The 20089-nt window shown below is 40.4% G+C and overlaps 1 protein-coding gene across 1 annotated transcript in view; it reads left to right on the top strand.

Moving 5' to 3' along the window:
* The window catches only part of ROR1 (receptor tyrosine kinase-like orphan receptor 1), a 564029-nt gene that overhangs the window by 473530 nt on the left and 70410 nt on the right, over nucleotides 1-20089 (top strand). The window lies entirely within an intron of this gene.

Here is a 20089-nt window from a genome sequence, read left to right as displayed (position 1 = left end):
GCTTCCTCGAGTGTTGATAGTTGATCCAAGAAGAATGAAGTCCTTGACAACTTCAATCTTTTCTCCATTGATAAGAATGTTGTTCTTATTGGACCAGTGATCATGCATAAGAGAGGGTAATTCTTCCCTCTTTGGGACATGGAAGCTCTCCATACTGTGACTCCCATCCAGACCACAGCCTTTGCATCTCTTATTTCTGTCCTTTTTGGTTGTAATAGATCTATATAGTAACTATGGTATGCTCTCTGTAAATTCTGTAAATTGTTCCAATGAATTAACAAACCACAGGGGCTGGCATATGCCAGTTTGGCAATCTGAAAGAAGGTGTTTTTCTGATTATGAGCTCGGCCCAGACCTGAGAGTCTGGGGCTGAGAGGAAAAGTGTCATATGATATGATCTGCAGCTAATAACAAGAATGGAGAATTGAGAAAGTGAGGACCAGCTCCATTCCATACTTTGAGAACTGAATTGATGCTGGTCCTTAACAGTATAGTTAGCAATGAAAGTAGGTTTTGCCCACCATGCTTCTTGCTAAACACAAATCCTCATCATAATTTTATGAGGCAGATGAAAGTATTACTAGTGGCCATGAATCAGATGATTACAATAACTTGTCCTAACCTTAGGAGAGCTATGTACTGACTCAAGGAGCATGAAATATCTGCTAATTGGGAAGTGCAGTGCTTTCTTTGCAATTGCCAGTATACTTTATGTTTGTAGAATGGGATGCTGTTGGCTGTGCATTCTCCATTAGCATTTTCCTCCTTTTCTTTGACGTCTCTGTATCCATCTACTTAATCTGTTGACTCCTCTTCCTTTTCAACCCCATGACTGTGGATCCCCAGTGAGTTTCCCAGTCTACTGTTCTCCACTATTTAAGCTTATTTTTGGAACTGACTCCACGGCACTTAACAACAACAACTTATACATAGGTGAGCTCATTAAGTCCTACAGTGTTTTTGTCCACACTTTTCCTGAACTCTAAACCTACATTTCCAACTGCCATTATTCATTTCTCCATGGACAGCCTGTCAGCCCTTCTTATTCAACTTGGCCACATTGACCCAGTAACTTGCACAGAAGCTAGCTCATCAGAGGCACTTGATAAATGTTTAATGGTTGAATAAATGCATGATTTAATGAACAGTCCTAAATTCTGTAGATTTTCTTTTCCAGATTGTTCTTACCTATCCTACCTTTTTCTGTTTTCCTGAACACCACCTTGCTTACCCTCTTTAAGATCCCATTTGTTGTTGTTATTGTTAAGGTCCCAGAGCATCTTATATTTCTCTTAGTTCTGGTGCCTATTTTTTTTCTCATCCCTACCTTCATACAAGAAGCTCTGGTAGTATAGTGGTTATGAGTCAGGCTGCTAACCTCATGGTCAGTAGTTCAAAACTACCAGCGGTTCGATGGAAGAAAGATGAGGTTTTCTGCTCCTGTAAAGATTTACAGCCTCAGAAACCCTATGCAAGGTTACTATGAGTCAGAACTCACTCCAAACCACCACCACCTTAATACATATGAACATCTTTTCAAAAATGTACTTACTTTAAGGACAGAGGTTGAATTTTCCTCACTTTTATCTACCACAAATGGACACTTTTCACAAAGATGCATTTGATATTTATTAAAAAGGATGAATGTTGCTGTTGTTGTTGGTAAGTGCTGTTAAGTTGGTTCTGACACATAGCGACCCTATATAGGGTTTCCAAGGTGTGACTGTTGAGCTTGAACCACCAATTTTATAGTTCAAATGGCTTTGCAGTGTGGCACATCAACCTACAGCGCCACACCAGGACTCGCTATACTTAACACTTTGTAGTTTACAAAGGGCTTACAAATATGCTCTCTTTTATTTCACTGTATGCTAAGGAAGTAGGCAGTTGAGTCAATAGTCCCATTTTACAGATAAGGAAGCTAAAGGTTAATGTGGTTGTTATGGTCCTGGATCTCACTGCTTATAAGAAACTAAGGCAGTCTTTTGATTCTAAAAAGGAAGATAAAATAGCCCCTGATTAGGATTTTCTCCTCAACGTAACCACAGAAAATTCAAGAAAGAAAAAAAGGGATAATTTTGATGGGGAAACTAGTATTAGGAACACTTAGAATATGTCTGGTTTGTTATCTTGGATATCATAAACAGCCAATTTCCATGTGGTTTTCACGGACATGGAAGTTCTTAAAAGTAGTTCACTTCAGAGGAGAGCCAGATTATTCTGGGAAGTACCCCACATTTTAGTCTCCACAAAGAAAAACCTGAAGTTAAAAAATGTTCTAAGAATTTTTGTTTTGCATCAGCCAGAACTGGGTTGAAGTCCCAGCTTCAACATTTAAAGTCCCTGTAGGACTGTAGGATCAGCACTGGACTGCGAACCACAAGGTCAGCAGTTCAAATCCATCAGTTGCTCCTTGGAAACCCAATCAGGTTCACTATGCATTAGAACCAACTTGGCAGCACTTAACAGTAACAACAAATCTCATCTACAGGAGTACTGGTGCAGTGCGATAGGATAAGCACTGGACTACTAACTGCAAGGTTGGCAGCTCAAACCTATGAGCTGTTCTTCAGAAATCTTATACAGGGTCACTATGAGTCACAACCAATTCGAAGGTACTTAACAACAACATCTCATCTATAAGATAATGATAATAATATTCTTACCTCATGGGGACATGTGCTGATTAAAAAGGAAAAGAAATGTTTGACGTGATCTGTGGTACAGGGAACTCAATCCATTCTCTTCTTCCTCACCTAACTGAGTTTCTGCCTTTACCTTATACTACATGTGGGGTCACGAGCAGTGGAGCTGTTCAAGAGAGAGCAGAGATGATACTGGCTGACGTGTAACCTTGTTAGCTCCCCATCTGCTCATTGCTGCCAAGTTGATGCTGATGCACAGTAGTGGCCATACAGGAAAGAGGAAAACTGCCCCATAGGATTTCCAAGACTGAAGTCCTGGTCTGGTACTGTGGGTTAATGTGCTGGACTGCAAGGTCAGTTGGAACCTCTAGGTTGGCGGTTCAAGCTCACCAGCCGCTCCTTGGAAACCCTGTACAGTGTCACTGTGATTCAGAACCACTCAATGACACTTAACAACAACAATCTTTACAGAAGCAGATAGGCATTCCTGCAAGTGTAACATGATGTCAGCGTCTTCTTGCACACTTGCCATCAGTCTTATAGCAGCTTGAGACCATCTCCAACATTCCAGAATTCCTCAGCCTAATATACCCTTGTTAAAGTTACCATCCATTTGATGCTGTCAAAATGAAGTGTTGAGAAGCAAACACTTCCAAGGCTTAAATCTAGGGGAGAGAGAGCAGCTTCCAAAGGGATGACTGATGCCAGAAGGGCTCAGTTATTGAGAGTGTGAAGGTGCCCATGGCAGGACTGAACAACGAAGCTGGCTTCATTCAAAGGTTAGTACTGAAAGAATGCCTGGCTGTACAGTGCTTCACCTTGAAGGCAGGAGTAAGGAAGGCATGCTTGACTTACACCACACCGACCCCAGGTATTCAGTGATGACAGACCGACTGAGATGCTGTTTATGATGGCATTCAGAAACCTGGCACAGTGCCTTTCCTGATTGATACAATTCAAAGAGGCGTCAACTGCTTTTCAGAACTCTTGATAAAAGTGGTGAACAATCCAGAGCATAGAGCCATCCAAGTGAATTGTGGCCAGAGACCTGGAATCGCCTTGTCTAGCCTCTGTACACAGAAAGCAGATGTTCAGAACATCCTGAGATAATGTGATTAATTCTCCATTTATTGGAATATTAATGAACTAAAATGGTTTTCTTTTTTATACTGTGTGAGTCTAATTCATGTTAGGGGTGTATTAGACAGAAATGAGATGGTAAAGGTTGTTTTAACAAGAATAACTAAGGTGTGTGCTCTGGTAGTGTAGTGGTTACAAATCGGGCTGTGAACCTTCAAGTCAGCAGTTTGAAACTACCAGCTGTTCCACAGGAAAAAGATGAGACTTTCTGCTCCTGTAAAGATTTGCAGCCTCGGAAGCTCTATACAGGGTCTCTATGAGTCGGAACCAACTCCACGGCACACAACAACAACATGACTCCACGGCACATAACCACCACCACCCTGTACAGTGTAATATCTGGTATCTGGTTCTACCATTTATTAACTAGGTGACCTTGAGCAAGTTCCCTAAATTCATTTATATGTCTTAGTTTCCTCATCTGTATAAGTAGATAAATAGAAACAGAACTACCTAATTTGATTATTGTAATTAAATGAAATTGAATATATAAAAATCTTAAAACAATGTAAATACTCTATACATATCAGCCTTTTTTATTACTACAGGCATACCTCAGAGATTTGTGGGTTCTATTCTAAGGATTTACACCCTTGGAAACCCTGCACAGGGTCGCTATGGGTCGGAACCGACTCGACGGCACTTAACAACAACAACAAATTCTAGGCCACCTCAATAAAGCTAATATCACAGTAAATGAGGCACACAATATTTTTGGCTTCCCAGTGCATATAAAAATTATGTTTACACTATATGGTGATGTGTTAATGTACAATAGCATTATGAAAAAATTTAAATACTGTGAGAATTACCAAAACGTGACACAGAAACACAAAGTGAGTACATGCTGTTAGGAAAATGGTGCCGATAGACTTGCTAAGGCAGAGTTGCTACAAACCCTCCATCTGGAAAAAATGCATTGTCCGCTAAGTACAATAAAACTAGGTATCCCTGTATTGCTATTATTATCTGCTTTTGCTCTATCTCTGTCCCTGCCGTGCACGTAAGTGTTGAGAGACTTCATAAACAGTGGTTGGCAGCATGGGTTTTGGCATCCTATCCATCTGGCTGTGAACTTAGACAAATTGTTCTAGTACTCTAAACCTCATATCCTTTCTCTATTAAATGGGTGTAGTAACTCCTGCTTCTCATGATTGGTATATGGGGAAAATAAGATCATATTTCTAAAGTGTTTAGTACATACATGTTAATAAATGATAGTCATTATTATGTTTATAATTGGGACTCTCAAAGTACTATAAAGTACAGTATCATCAAAGAGTGTTTGGTCTGCAATCTTCTTTGAACAGAAATAGCTCTGCATTCATGCAACACTTATTTCTTGACATAGTTTGGCGTTGAGGACCCAGATTTACAATGTGTTGAGACCAACAGGGAGTTTCTCTTGTACTTTCAGTCACCAAGGAAACGAGGCTGCCCCATTCCTCTGCACTTTCACGTTAATCCATGCTCTTCTGTAGAATCCTTAAATCCCAGCTGTGGGATAGCTGTGCTTCATATCTCCTCAGATCAAAAAAAAATATTTCTGTGAACAGCAACTTGACCATTAAACTGACTTCATCAAACTTGAAAGAATCCTGCAGTGAATTTTGTGTCCCAATTTTTTAAATGTAATGCCTGGTGAATCTGCACATGGTTTTTTTAAAAGGAGGGATTTCAAAAGGGCCAGCTTTACTACTTGGGCTTTTAAATTTCCAGGCTACATTTTTGGGAAAGCCGCATGAAAGCTTTTTTGTTTTGTTTTGTTTTTAATGAGAAGTTGGGAAGTATTGCTAACTGCTCCTTGGAAACCCTATACAGGGTCGCTATGGGTCGGAATCGACTCGACAGCACTTAACAACAACAACAACAACAATTACCTTGGGAAGTATAGCTCTTTTACAAAAGCAATAGGCCATTGTAAAGCACTGTCCTCAATGCTTTTACGGATATTGTGTCATTGAACCAGCCCCTTAGGAACAAACATTCATCGATGTAGCTGTGCATACCAGGAACCAAGGTACATGTTAATATGTGTGTGAAGTAAAGGGCATTTAAAATGTATGAAAATGCTGTACTCTTCCCCACTTTGGCACCCATCTGTTTAGTGAGAACACTTGGCTGGGTCTCACAATCTGGCCTGCCTTAACTAGGAAGTTCAAGTTCTACCTCCTCCAGAAGTTCTGCTTGACCACTCCTCCTGGGTGGCACAGACAGTCAAGTGTTTGACTACTAGCCAAAGGTTGCTCATTTGAACCCACCAGGAGGTAGCTCAGAAGATAGGCCTACTGATCTGCTTCTAAAAGGTTGCAGCCTTGAAAACCCTTTGGAACTATCCTACTCTTCATGTACAAGGTTGCCATGAGTTGAAATTGACTTGAAGATAGCTGGTTTGGTTTTTTAAATTTCCATTGCCCTTAGATTCCGTGCAATGTAATTGAACATGCTGCTTCTCTTCTTGTCTCAACATTTTACAACTTGTCTCTCCAGGAAGAGTACATGCTACTTAGGGGTAGAGTAGAGGTCAGGTAGAAACTATCTTTCAAATCTTCAGAGATATAGGAAAGTAAATATTTCCATGAATGATTGACTGAGACCAGTAATTCATCAATGAACTTAAATTATATTCTGCTATACCTTTTTTTTTTTTTTTGGTCAGAGAATAGAAGGAGATGGGGAAATAGAGACTCAGAGAAAATTGAATAAAAAATAAAGGACACTCGATTCAGCATCAAAAAAGGTCAGGGATTCAGTCCCTGCCTTGACAGTTAACAGCCCAGTTGTCAAAGTAGAAGCTACTTCAACTTCATGACCTCTTCTACTTCATTCTGCTCATCTCATAATTATCTGCCTCATGGGATTATATTTTGAGGATCAAATGAGATAATGTATGGAAACGCTTTGTAAGCAGAAACCTACTTGGTAATGTTACTTATTATTCCAACTTCCATTTGGTTGGAGTGGGAAAAGGGATTGATTGATTGATTCAAGTCAGTTGATTCAATTTCAAGATTTAGATTGACTCAAATCAATGAGGGAGGGAGGAAATTATAAAAATCATATTTCCCAAAGCTACTTGTACTTATATAAAAGGCCACATCTCCCTCAGTGTTTCCCCTTTTCTTAAACCCCTTTTCTTAAACCATCTGATTGTTTGTTCCATTCATATGTAGGATTTTGTAGCTTATGAAAGTATTTTCACATCACTGACATCCCAGAATTCTGTGATGCCGAGGTAAGTATTCCCATTTCATTGATGAGTAAACTGAGACTGAGTGACATTTGGAAAATGCTCAAATGTGACCCTTTCAGACTAAAGTGCCTTCTTCCCAGTCTCCTCTTCCCAGAATATGTTGTTGTTGTTCCTATTCTTGTTAAGTGTCATCAAGTCAGTTCTGACTCATAGCGACCCTGTATAGGTCTTTCAAGGAGCAGCTGGTGGGTTTAAACTGCCAACCTTGTGGTTTGTAGTCCAATGATGATCCTGGCTCTCTTTATACATGAAAGTCCTTCCAAAGGAATTCTTCTTTATTTTTTTAAAACTTTTTATTGTGAAGGGTTACAAGACAAGATCATTAGTTTTACATTCAACAAATAATACATTTTGTTTCACCTCAATGATTACAATCCCCTCCATGGAACAACAGTCATCCCAATTCCTCCCTGTGGTTCCTATTTCCAGTCCACCCACCCTCCTATCCCTTCTCACCTTTGTCCTTAGGTACATGTTGGCCCTTTGATTTTTTTTTTTTTTTTAATGTTTTATTGTGAATTATGTGATCGTTTACATGGGAGAACATTAGCTTTACATTCATCCTATCGTGTATTGTTTCATTGCCATGGTTACAATCCCCATGCATTATCAACAATCAAAGGGTATACCCTGCAAGACTTCCCCCTGGTCTTCAGCACACAGCCCCTCTCCTTCTCTGTGTTTAAAGTCCCCAGCCGCTCCATCTCTCTAAGTCATCGTCTCTGCCTCCATCTCTAGCGTCAATGCTTCTCTAGGTAGAGTCCTGCACTCCATTCATCTCCCTTGATGATCCCAGGGGCCTCCACTCCTGGACTGCAAAATAAACCACTTCCCTCGTTTTGCTACAAAACGTCTACCTTTATATTTCCAACCCTCACAGTCAGTCCTGATAGCAATTATTCACTATTGTGCCACATGAGAACCATCCCCATCTCCTTTCTTCAGCTCCACCCAGACAAATTGGATACTACTCCGTGGAGATTCTACCTTCCTCCGTGCCCTCTAGATCTAGGCTCTATCTTGAAAGCTTGTAAGCCAGTCACTTCTTGCCTTTGTAGCCCCCCATTTTGGGTAGCCAATATCCAAGTTGCCCATCCCTGTCTACCCTGTGTATTGAGGGGGGTGGGAATGATCCTTGCTGTAAAAATTTGTTCCCCTTTTGAATTACTGTATCCATAGGTGTAGATCAAGTTCATCAAATTGTATCAGATTACTCTTTTTTTCCTCTTCTTTCTTCATCTAGTTGAGTTCTGGTCATCCAGCCGTTGAATCCAGGTCAATTGGTATTATCTGCAAGTGTGGGTGTTCTTATACATATGCCCTCTCTTCTTATCAGCTGGACTCTTCACTCTCCACTCTAGTCCTCTGTGGCTGTGTCACTGACTCTGGGCCTAGGAGTCCCCAGGTCTTGCCACACTGCTGGCCAACCAGGTCTCCACCCAGGGCCCCTTTGATTTTGAATGATTGTATGAATAGTGTTGTTTCCCTCCCTATATATCGATCTACAGCTTGGCTGGAAGTCCAGTTATGAGGGTGAGTTCCTTTCCAGACCTAAAGCATGGTCAAGGGCCATACTCTCAGTTCCTGCAGTCTTTTCTGACCGGTAAGCCAGGTTTTGTTTTTTAAAATAATCTTGAGTTTTGTTTTACATATTCTGCCATTCTACCTATTGTTGTTGTTGTTGTTAGATGCCATCGAGTCAGTACCAACTCATAGCAACCCTATGCACAACAAAACAAAACACTGCCCAGTCCTGGGCTAACCTCACAATTGTTGCCACGCTTGAGCTCATTGATGCTACCACTTTGCCAATCTATCTCACTGGGGGTCTTTCTCTTTTTCTCTGACCCTTTGCCATACCAAATATGATATCCTTCTCCAGTGACTGGTCCCCTTTGACAACATGTCCAAAGTATGAGAGATGAAGTTTGGCCATCCTGGCCTCCAAGGAACACTCTAGCTGTACTTCTTCCAACACAAATCTATTTGTTCTGTTGGCAGCCCATGGTACTTTAAATAGTCTCCTCCAATACCATAACTCAAAGGCATCAATTCTTCAACTGTCTTCTTTATTCACTGTCCAACTTTTGCATGCATATGAGGTGATTGAAAATACTGCAGCTTGGGTCAGGCACACCTTATTCCTCAAGCCTTAGACATCTTTGCTCTTCAACACTTTTTCAAAGGTCTTGTGCAGCAGATTTGCCTAATGCAATATGTTGTTTGATTCTTGACTGCTGCTTCTGTGAGTGTTGATAGTTGATCCCAAAAGAATGAAGTCCTTGACAACTTCAATAGTTTCTCCATTTGATAAGAATGTTGTTTATTGGTCCAGTGGTGAGGATTTTTGTTTCCTTTACCTTGAGATCCAATCCATACCAAAGGCTATGGTCTTTGATCTTCATCAGTAAGTATTTGAAGTCCTCTTCACTTTGAACAAACAAGGTTGTATCATCTACATATCACAAGTTGTTAATGCATCTTCCTCCAATCCTGACGCCATGTTTTTCTTCATATAACCCAGCTTCTCAGATTATTTGCTCAGTATACAGTTTGAATAAGTATGATGAAAGAATACAACCCTGTCTCACACCTTTCCTAATTTTAAACCATTCAGTATTCCTATGTTTTTTTCAAACAACTGCTTCTTGGTCTATGTACAGATTCTTCATGAGCACAATTAAGTGTTCCAGAATATTCATACTTCGCAATGTTGTCCATAGCTTGTTATGATCCACATAATCAAAGGCCTTTGCATAGTCAGTAAAGCCCAGGTAAACATCTTTCTGGTATTCTCTGCTTTCAGCCAAGATCCATCGGACATCATCAATGATATCTCTCGTTCCACATCCTCTTCTGAATTGTCTTGAACCTCTGCAAGTTCTCTGTCAATGTATGATTACAGCCATTTTTGTATTACCTTTGATAAAACTTTACTCACATGGTATATCAAAGATATTGCCACTCTACCTAGGACCCTCTAATGTGATCCCTTGCAGAGCAGTTATATGGGCACCATCTACTTCTGGTCTCAGAGTGATGTTTACAGGTTCCACTAGTCCATCGAACTGATTGATTCTAAGCATTTTCAATTTTCATCCCTCTGCTTTCTTCTGCACATGAAGAGACCAATATTGCACCGTAAACAGCCACTCATGAGCTTTTAATATCCCAGATGCTATTTACCAAAGTAGGATGTAGAGCATTGCCTTTGTGGACTATGTTATACCAGTTGACCATGTTGTTCTGTGAGACTGTGGGTCCTGAGGCTCCAGGCTCAGCTACTCATTGCCTTAAGGTGTTTGGTAATATTTAAGAAGTTTTTATCATCTTGCCCATTGTATGCTCCACCTTACTCACAGTTGCATTTACAGAAAAGGTAAATTACTCATGTACCAATATCCTCTTTCAAATTCATTTATCTATTGGATATATATATATAACATTTTTCCTCCCATACGCATTCAGCATGTATCTCTACCTGTGTATCTGCCTGCAGAACATTGTTGTTCCAAGGTTGTGTATTTATCACTATTTACTTTTATCTCCTTTAGTCCTTGTATACCTTCCTGTATCTCTTACCTATTTTCATCATTCTTCTGCCAACCTCCCCCTATTTGTATATTGCCCTCCGGTCACCAAGGGATTCTTAATTTCAAATATGTTCAGGCTCCACTTCCTAGCTAGGGAGATCCATTTACTAGTATTTTTATCTTCATAAAAATAACAAAACACTAGACTCAGAGAGGGAGAGGCACTGTATTCTGATGACTGGGGGGTAGGCTTTCAGGGTATATATACCCTTTGGTTGGTTGGTGATGCGTGGAGGGGATTATAACCATGGCAGTGAAATGATATACAATAGGATGAATATAAAGCTAATGTTCTCCCATGTAAACTATCATATAATTCACAATAAAACATTTTTTAAAAAATCACAAAAACATTGAAGTTAAAATGCCATCAAATTTATAAGACTTCAATATTTCATAATAAATGTTGCAAACCACTGTAAACTAGCCCGTCCTATATTTTTAGCAGTGTAGTAAATTTAGAACTAGATATTCCTGATTCGAATCCTCTACTCAGACAATCACCAAATCACAGGATAATTGAGAAGCTATTTGGAGCCTCTGTAAATTAAGGTTAACAATACCTCACACACACCACCTCCACCACCACCACACTCCCCCTGCCCAGTGTGGCAGTATGAGTGAAATGAGATCATACAAATGAAGCAATTACTCTCCTCTCTGACTCTGAAAGCTGTTGGTATTTCAGCTGTTCCTGGCTATGTGAATTAAAGTAAAATTTATGTCTGGGTCATATGTGAGGGTCCAGCATTTGGACCCTTAAACATTGCCATGGTTTGATGGTGCTAACGAAACACTTCATTGCACATCAGCCAGCATCACCTTAATAGACCGTCTCTGGCAGGTGTGACCCAAAGGTCAGTATGAAAAGGACATTTCACTGAGGACACCAAGAGATTACCTTGATTTTCCTCCTTCTGGAGGAGCCATTTCAGTATAATGTTTTTGTTGTGTTTTTTTGTTTTGTTTTGTTTTTGTTTTCATGCATACTCCTAACCCTCTAGCTTTCAGGTAGAATGCTGCACATGCTTGATAGAAATTTTGGCATTTATTTGTACTGGAAGGGAATGTGGTCCCCCTTTTAACTGCCTTTCCCAGCTCGCTCCTGTTGGCAGAATTTCCCTTTAAGGCACTTGAAGCAAAGGTGATTCATGCCCGAGTAGTCATGGTTCTTGACCCACCCTTTGTGGTTCTCAACAGTTCCTTCTGATCTGAATAGCTAGGAGGCCTGAGGTCCACATTCTGGAAGTTAATGTGTATCCGTAATGTGTGTGTTAAAGGGGGAACCAGGAGCTTTACACTCACAAGGAGGTCAGAACAGTTCTGTGGTGTGTGGGTAATAGTACCTTTTTGTAAAGATGAACAGTGGACACCTAAAATGGATAAGTAGTTATTCAAGCCCACACCACCAGGAAAGCTCTAGTTTAGCTGATTCCAAAACCCTTTCTTTTGAATACTGGCTTATAGTTTCTCAAATATCCCTTAGTTTAACAAAGTTCCTTTGGAAACAAACCCTCTTAAAGTAAAGGCAAGCCTTTAAGCGTGAAAATTCATACCTTGTGGAGGTCTCATTGGGAAATGACATGGTCTTTTTAGAGGCAAAGATTTTGGTGCTTCTCAGTGTTTTTCAAAGAGGTAGCTGTGCCCTAGCTATAGGGACTTGCCCTTTCTGGGTCTTTAAAGAGGTTACAGGATGATTACAATAATTGAAAATCTCTAAAACCCATAGCCACCACCTTGTCAGTGTATCATACAGTAGTGGCTTAAATTGAAAGTTGTTGTATGACATCAAATTGACTCCAACATATAGTGACCCTATATGACAGAGGGGAATTGCCCCCATAGAGTTTTCTAGGCTGTAATCTTTACAGAAACAGATTGCTAGATCTTTTCTGCTCTGGAGTCAATGGTAGGTTTGAACCACCGACCTATCTGTTAGCCGCCACAGGCCACCTGTATGTCAACTGCCAGCAGGGTCACACATGTGGAAAATTTGCAGAAGTAATGCACACTTCACTTCTGCTCACATCTCTTAGGCCAGAATATAATCACATGGCCTTGGGATGTTATGAGCCCTTAGATAACAACTAGCTCTGGTCTCTGCATGGTATGAGCCCTTGGACAACTAAGATCGGAGTTCTACATTTAAAGTTGGAAGAGAAGCACAGACACTGGTGGTGGACAACTAGAAGTCTCTACTGCCCTCCCCCACTGAAATGTAAGCTCCTTAAAGGCAGAGATTTGGGGATGTTTTGTTCACTGTTGTATCACCAGCCATGATGTACCAAGAGTCAGGCAAGGGAACACCCACCCTAGAAGAGAGAAATCTTTTATATTGACATTGTTTGAATTACATGAAGCATAAAAGGAGCTCTGGTATGGTGCTGTAGGATAGCCACTCAACTGCACAGTTGGTTTGAACCATAAAATCAGCAGTTCAAACTCACCAGCCACTCCTCAAAAACCCTATACAGGGTCACTATGAGTCGGAACCAACTCGATGGCACTTAACAAGAACGAATGGAAATAGAACTCCTGGTGTGCCACTAGAGGATAAACACTGGACTGTTAACCACAAGGTCAGTGGTTTCAACCCATCAGCTTGTCCTCAGAAACCCTATACTGGGTCGCTATGAATAGGAGCTGATTCAACAGCATTTAACAACAATAACAATGCAAATGGTAATAAGGAGTCCTGCTGTTGAGCTATATGATAAGCACTGGTCTGCTAACCAAAAGCCCACGGTTTAAACCCACCAGCTGCTTCTCAGAAACCCTAGACAGGGTCGCTATGAGTCTGAACAACTGTACAGCACATAACAACAACAATGGTAGAAAAGGAGACTTGTCTGCGCCAAAGCAGATTGCCCCCAGCTCTGTCCTTGGTATGCCACTGAGCCCCAGAGTTAGAATAATGCCTGACACATAGAAAGTATTCATTGTCTACAGAGTGAATTCAGATCTGCTGTTGCATCCCTCCCTGCCATTTCCTCCTGACACTGTCTCCTGTTGAGGAAGATCTCCCCAGTGAGAAACCCTCCCGACATGGTTAGCTATTTCCCTCTGGTAATCTTTGTGAGTGTTGTGAGCCCAGGACTTGGGCCAGCTACCACACGTTACTCAATAAATGCTGCTGAACTAAAGAAGCCTGTATGTAACTGATTACAAGCAGGACCTTTTTTATTTGATGTTCCTCTATTTGTGCAGACAGCAGAGGATGAGGCTGGAAACAAAAACAGACTCCAATCTGTGAGCTACATTTTGAATCAGATTATGGAATTTGCACTTTATCTTAGAAGCAATGGGGAGCCATCAATGTAGATTAATCATGTGCAACTGTAATTAACCATTTGCTTCCACATGACTCTGACTTACGTAGTTCTACCATGTATTTTGGAGTAGAATTGTACTCTGTGGAGTTCTCAATGGCTGATATTTTGGGAGTAAGTCAATCACTAGGCCTTTCTTCCTAGGTGCCTCTGAGTAGACTGAACCATCCAGTCTCTCAGTTAAGTGTGTTAACAATTTTTCACCACTCAAGGACTCCTAGAGTTATTATTAGAGATGTAATTTGGTGATGTGAGAATGGCGAAGAGGGACCTAATTAATTAGCCTTTTGTTGTTGCTGTTGTTAAGTGCCATCGAGTTGGTTCTGACTCATAGCGACCCTGCATTGGGTTCCCGAGGAATGGCTGATGGGTTTGACCCACTTTGCAGTTCAAACTGACTTTGTGATCCAGTGCATTACCTGCAGTGCCAAACTAGGGCTCAATTGGCCTTTACTCCTGAGCTGTTCAGTTCTCAACTTCCAGGCATTGTCAGGTTTTTTTTAGACATTTCCAAAGGATTTGATTTATTTCTTCAATCCAAATACCTCCTCACTGCACCAATTTTGATAATTAGAATCTTTTCTCCAGTCAGCCTTCAACAGCCATGTAGTGGGTACCTTTAGAATGTATACATCTTCAAGGCAAGGGCCCTGTCTTATTCACTGTTGTATCCCCAAGGACGAGAACAGTGCCTGGCACCAAGAAGATTATTAATATATATCTATTAACTGACCGATTACTATTTTCCAGAATATTTTTGTTATTGTTAAGTGCTGTTGAGTTGGTTCGGACTCATAGTGATCCTGTATAAGGTTTCCGTGGAGCGGCTAGTGAGTTTGAACTGCTGACATTGAAGTTCAAACTGACCTTGTGGTCCAGCACTTAACCTACAATGCCATACCAGGATTACTTGAGTCCAAATGAATAAGGAACTCCAGAATCACACCTGCCTAGCAGAGAGCACAGAGGTTGCCCTTCAAGTATTTGAAGCATGTTCTCATGCCCCTAGAATCTCCTTTTCAGGATTATACCTCTAACTTCCTCAACCATTCTTCTTGTGACATGATTTTATTTCTCTTCACCACGGAACAGCTGGTAGTTTTGAACTGCTGACCTTGAGGTTAGTAGCCCAATTTGTAATCACTATGCTATGATAGTGACTCTTTATAGGGTTTCCGAGGAGCAGCTGGTGAGTTTAAACTGCTGACGTTGTGTTTCAAATCAACATTGCACTCCAGTGTGTATCCTACAGTGCCACAATATAATAAATTGTAACAGTGTGTTTATAAGAGCAATATATGTAAAAAGCCTTTAATTGTGCACACTTCTGACCTAGAAAATAATTTCACTTACAGCTTTTAGCCCAGATAAATAACCACAGATGTATGAGGGTGAGTCAAAAATTATCAGCACTCCAGTTAAAAAAATGTCCATCCTTGTCCACTGCTGATGACAACATTGAGCGTGCATGTGAAATGATTCTGTTGAATAGATCAGTGACAGTGGGTTATGTGGCAAATCATTTGCGAATCAGCCATTGATATGCCTATGAAATAATCCACAATAGATTTGGGTTTCCAAAAGTTTGTGCAAGATGGGTACTGGAACAACTCATGGAAAAGTATAAACAGAAGCATTTGGACATCTACAAATAAAATTTAGACCAATACTCAAAGGAAGGCCAAAGTTTTCTTAAAAACATTATTACTGGTGATGAGACATGGATTCATCACTACGAGTCTGAGAATAATGGCAGACTATGGAATGGAAACATCCTCAATCGCCAATCAAGTAAAAATTCAAAAGTCAACCATGAGCTGGAAAATTTGATGCTTACAGTTTTCCGGGATTCTCAAGGGCCAGTATTGGAACACTATCAGAAAAAAAGCTTAGCAATCATCAGTGTTCCTTACAACGAGATGCTCACTGAAGAGCTGAAGTCTAAACTTCAGATTAAATTCAGAAGACAGCTATCTAAGGGCTTTATGATCTTGCATGATAATGAACGTCCACACACCTCTGCCCACAGTGTTGACACTCTGCAAAAAACTTCCTTTTGAGGTATTAAAAATTCCTATAATCCTGATCTTGTTCCATCGGATTTTCACCTGTGTGGTCCCCTGAAAGCATCCCTTCAAGGATGAAGACTCACCTCTGGTGAAGAAGTGAAAACAGTGGTGCATTCATGGCTGGCAACTCAACCAAAAACACATTTTAATAAGAGACTCTGAAAGCTGTTGACAGATGGGCAAAACGTATTGAAAAGTAAGAAGATTATGTCAAAAAAAATGATGTATTTGTCTTTTCTAAAAGTTGATTAAAATAAATTCTACAGCCAGAGTATGGATAATTTTTGACTCACAATTAATGTAAAGGTTCATATGCAAGGATGTTCATCACAACATTGTTTTAAAATAATGAAATATTAGATACAAACTAAATGTTTATTTGCAGTCTCTAAAAAGCATGTTTTAGAAAAATATTTAATGATATAGAAAATATTTACTGCATTAAAAAGTATGTCAAATATCATTCCAATTTATAAAAATAATCCATTTATATGTTTCAATGGTTACATAAAATATATGTTACATGTTAAACAGGGATTATCTGTAGGTTCAGGATGTAGGTAATTTTAATTCTCTTTGAGCTTACACTTTCCACAAGTCTTTTTTTTTTTCTCAAGTGTGGAAGAATAAAAATGTCCTTGCGTATTTCTCAAGAATGTAGTGAAAATCTAATAAATTTAGATTTATAATGTCTAGGTTGAACCGTTATATAAATTTATTATGGTACATGTATTATGAGGTCCTGGTGTGGCACTGTAGAATTGAGAATCGCAAGGTCGATGGTTCAGATCCAACTGCCAGTCCTCAGAAACTCTATCCTGGGTTGTTATGAATCAGAACCATCTTGACGGCACTTAACAGCAATAACAAGACACATATTGTTGTTGTTGTTAGGTGCCATCGAGTCGGTACCGACTCATAGTGACCCTATGCATAAGAGAACAAAACACTGCCCAGTCATGGGCCAACCTCACAATTGTTGCCACACTTGAGCCTATTGATGCTGCCACTTTGCCAATCCATCTCGCTAGGGGTCTTCCTCTTTTTCTCTGACTTTCAAGTTTACCAAACATGACATCCTTCTCCAGAGACTGGTGCCTCCTTACAATATGTCTGAAGTCTGAGAGATGGAGTTTGGCCATCCTGGTCTCCAAGGAGTATTCTGGCTGCACTTCTTTCAACACAGATCTGTTGGTTCTTTTGGCAGCCCATGGCACTTTCAATATTCTTCTCCAACATCATAACTCAAATGCATCAATTCTTCTATGGTCTTCCTTATTCACTGTCCAACTTTCACATGCATATTGATAATTAGGTTATTGAAAACACCGTGACTTGGGTCAGGTGCACCTTAGTCCTCAAGTTGATATGTTTGCTTTTTAACACTTTAAAAAGGTCTTGTGCAGCATCTTTGCCTAATGCAATACATCGTTTGATTTCTTGACTGCTGCTTCCATGAGTGTTGATAGTTGATCCAAGAAGAATGAAGTCCTTGACAACTTTAATCTTTTCTCTAAAATACTGTATTAATCTCTCATTTGCCTTTGTTTAGCAGTTCCTTCTTTCTCTCTCTCTTTCCTGCCTCTTTACTTTCTGCTTAGTCCTCTCTAGGCTCTGCTTTCTTCTTGCTCCAGTCCCTGAGGGGCATTGCACAGCTGTTGCTAGGATTAAGAGTCAAACAGTTTGCTGACCCTCATCTGAAGCTCAGTTGATCCAAAACTGAGCAAGACATGAACAAGTTTCTTGCATATCCTTCTAGACCTTTCTAGTAGCCGTGACACACATCCTGTACTAATCAGGACTGTGTAAAATGCCCGTCCATCAGTTGAGAGTTGATCTCTTGTCATATAGGACCAAATTACCAACTTCTCAAAAACTGCTGGTGGGGGAGGGTATTCTTTCTTCTACATCCCAAATGTTGGATGCCTCTGTCTTCCAACATTACCCTAAAATAGCTTTGTCAAACAAAGCATGAACACTAGGAGTTTCCTGACATTTTCATAATTATGAGCATATGATTTGCAGTTCATATTGAATAACGATGTAAGAAATCTGCCAAGAAAGCTCTAAATACTATTTCCAGCACTGGTTCATAACCAGTTACAGCTGCCCCACCACAGAATTGAGCACAATACAGTACCATGTTCCATGGTTCTCCCACTTGCAAAATTTGTATTGAGTTACTGGGAGTCACTCTAATGGGGGAAGACACTATCCTGGAAAGCATTTAAGATGAATAAAGCTAAGGGTTTAATGTTCTAATGAAAAAATTTGTCAATATTTAAATCAAATGTGTGAACACTAAGCATTTCTACATATGTTTGCTACAGGGGCTCTGAGGCAGTCCTTGACTTTGCAGACATGAATAAAGCAGATAGATGCACTGTTAAACTTTCGAACAATGACAAAGAAAAACCTGGGGTAATTGCTTCACTCAAAGCCTGCCAGGAGATTAATTACCTAAGAGACGTATTTTATGCAGTGTCCCAAAACTGCGGATTCCACAGAAGTGCCTTGCTTTCAGCTGGAGAAAACATATGTCACCTCTCACCAAAGATGTTTATGTCTTTTTACAAACCTGTCTTTTTTCAACCTAAAAACATTCCAACTGGAAATGACTACAAAGCCAGGAGTTGATAGGTGAGGGGTGTTTAGTAATGCTTTTAAGAACAAAAAAGGAGGGGGGAAAGCCCTCTTGGAGTCAGATGTGATTCTGTTCCACAATCCTTGTATAACAGCAACCTGGAGCCCAGGGACTGTGAAGCTTTTTTGTTTCTGGTTGAAGAAATCAGTGGGAGTGAGTTGGGAGTTGAGTGCCTGCCTTTGACCTGCCAGCTCTGAACTAAAAAACTGGAGGCTGTGGGGCTCTTGGGAAGCAAGCAAAGTGCACTTCAGAAGTAGAAATGAAACCTGCCTTGGTTCATCTTTGCGAATTGTCTTTGAAGGAGGACTTACGAAGGTTGGTAGTATTGGAGTCTGGCAGATGTCTGGAGTTACAGCTGAAAAGCATCCATTGTAGTTTCATAAGCATTTCTTGGGTGCGTTCTTTGAACTGGATTATATGTACTAGGCTCTTCTGGGTGAGAAATTGAAGGTGGGTGAAGACTATTGAGAAAATTTAGAGCAGTTGTAGCATTTCTAGAAGTTCCTACCTGGTAGAGAAACAAACATTTCAACAATGCATAGAACCACATAGTATCATGAAGTATGTGCAGGATGCTAGAGAAAGCAAATCTCATGGATCAGCCTGAGGATTCCAGGAAAGCATCTTAAAGGAGACTAGACTGTACTTGAATGAGAAGGAGGAAGGGCAGCAAACAGGTGAAGAAAGATTGCCTAGAAAGTAACAACCTGGAGACGAAAGCAATGGTGTCATATGTTCAGAAACTGCAAGGTGTTCTTTAATACTAGAACCGAAAGTCCAAAGAAGGAGCTCCAGTGTCTCTGTAAGATAAGCACTGCACTACTAACCTCAAAGTCAGAAGTTCAAACCCACCAGCTGCTCCACAGGAGAACTACCAACCTTTCTGCTCCCATAAAGATTCACAACCTCAGAAACCCTATGCAGAGTCGATATGAGTTGGAATCACTTCAGTGGCAGTGGGTATGTTTTTTGGGGGGTTTGAGACGGTGCTGAAGAAGTGGATCAGGCTAGCCATTGAAGACGGTGATCTCTGTTAATGTCCTTGGATTTTAGCCAGTAGACAGGATATAGTGCAGTCATCAGATGGTTGTAAGCAAGACATGGTCTGATTTACCTTATAGGTAGATCATTCTACAGCAGTATAAAAGGTCAATTTATAGGGTGTCTTCAACTGGGCTCTCAGAGACGCAAAACCAGTGAAATTTACATGTTGTTGTTGTTAAGAGCCATGGAGTCAGTTACAACTGATAGTAACCCTGCATAGAGTTTCTGAGGAGGGACTGGTGGGTTTGAACTGCCAACCTTATGGTTAGCAGTCCAGTGCCTATCCTCCAGTCGGTTCCAACCCATAGCAACCTTGAACAGGGTTTCCGAGGCTGTAAATCTTTGTGGGAGCAGAAAGCCTCTTCTTTCTCC

This window comes from Chrysochloris asiatica, unplaced genomic scaffold, assembly GCF_000296735.1.
Source record: "Chrysochloris asiatica unplaced genomic scaffold, ChrAsi1.0 scaffold00048, whole genome shotgun sequence".
NCBI classification, from domain to species: domain Eukaryota; kingdom Metazoa; phylum Chordata; class Mammalia; order Afrosoricida; family Chrysochloridae; genus Chrysochloris; species Chrysochloris asiatica.
This window is presented reverse-complemented; position numbering and strand designations above follow the sequence as displayed.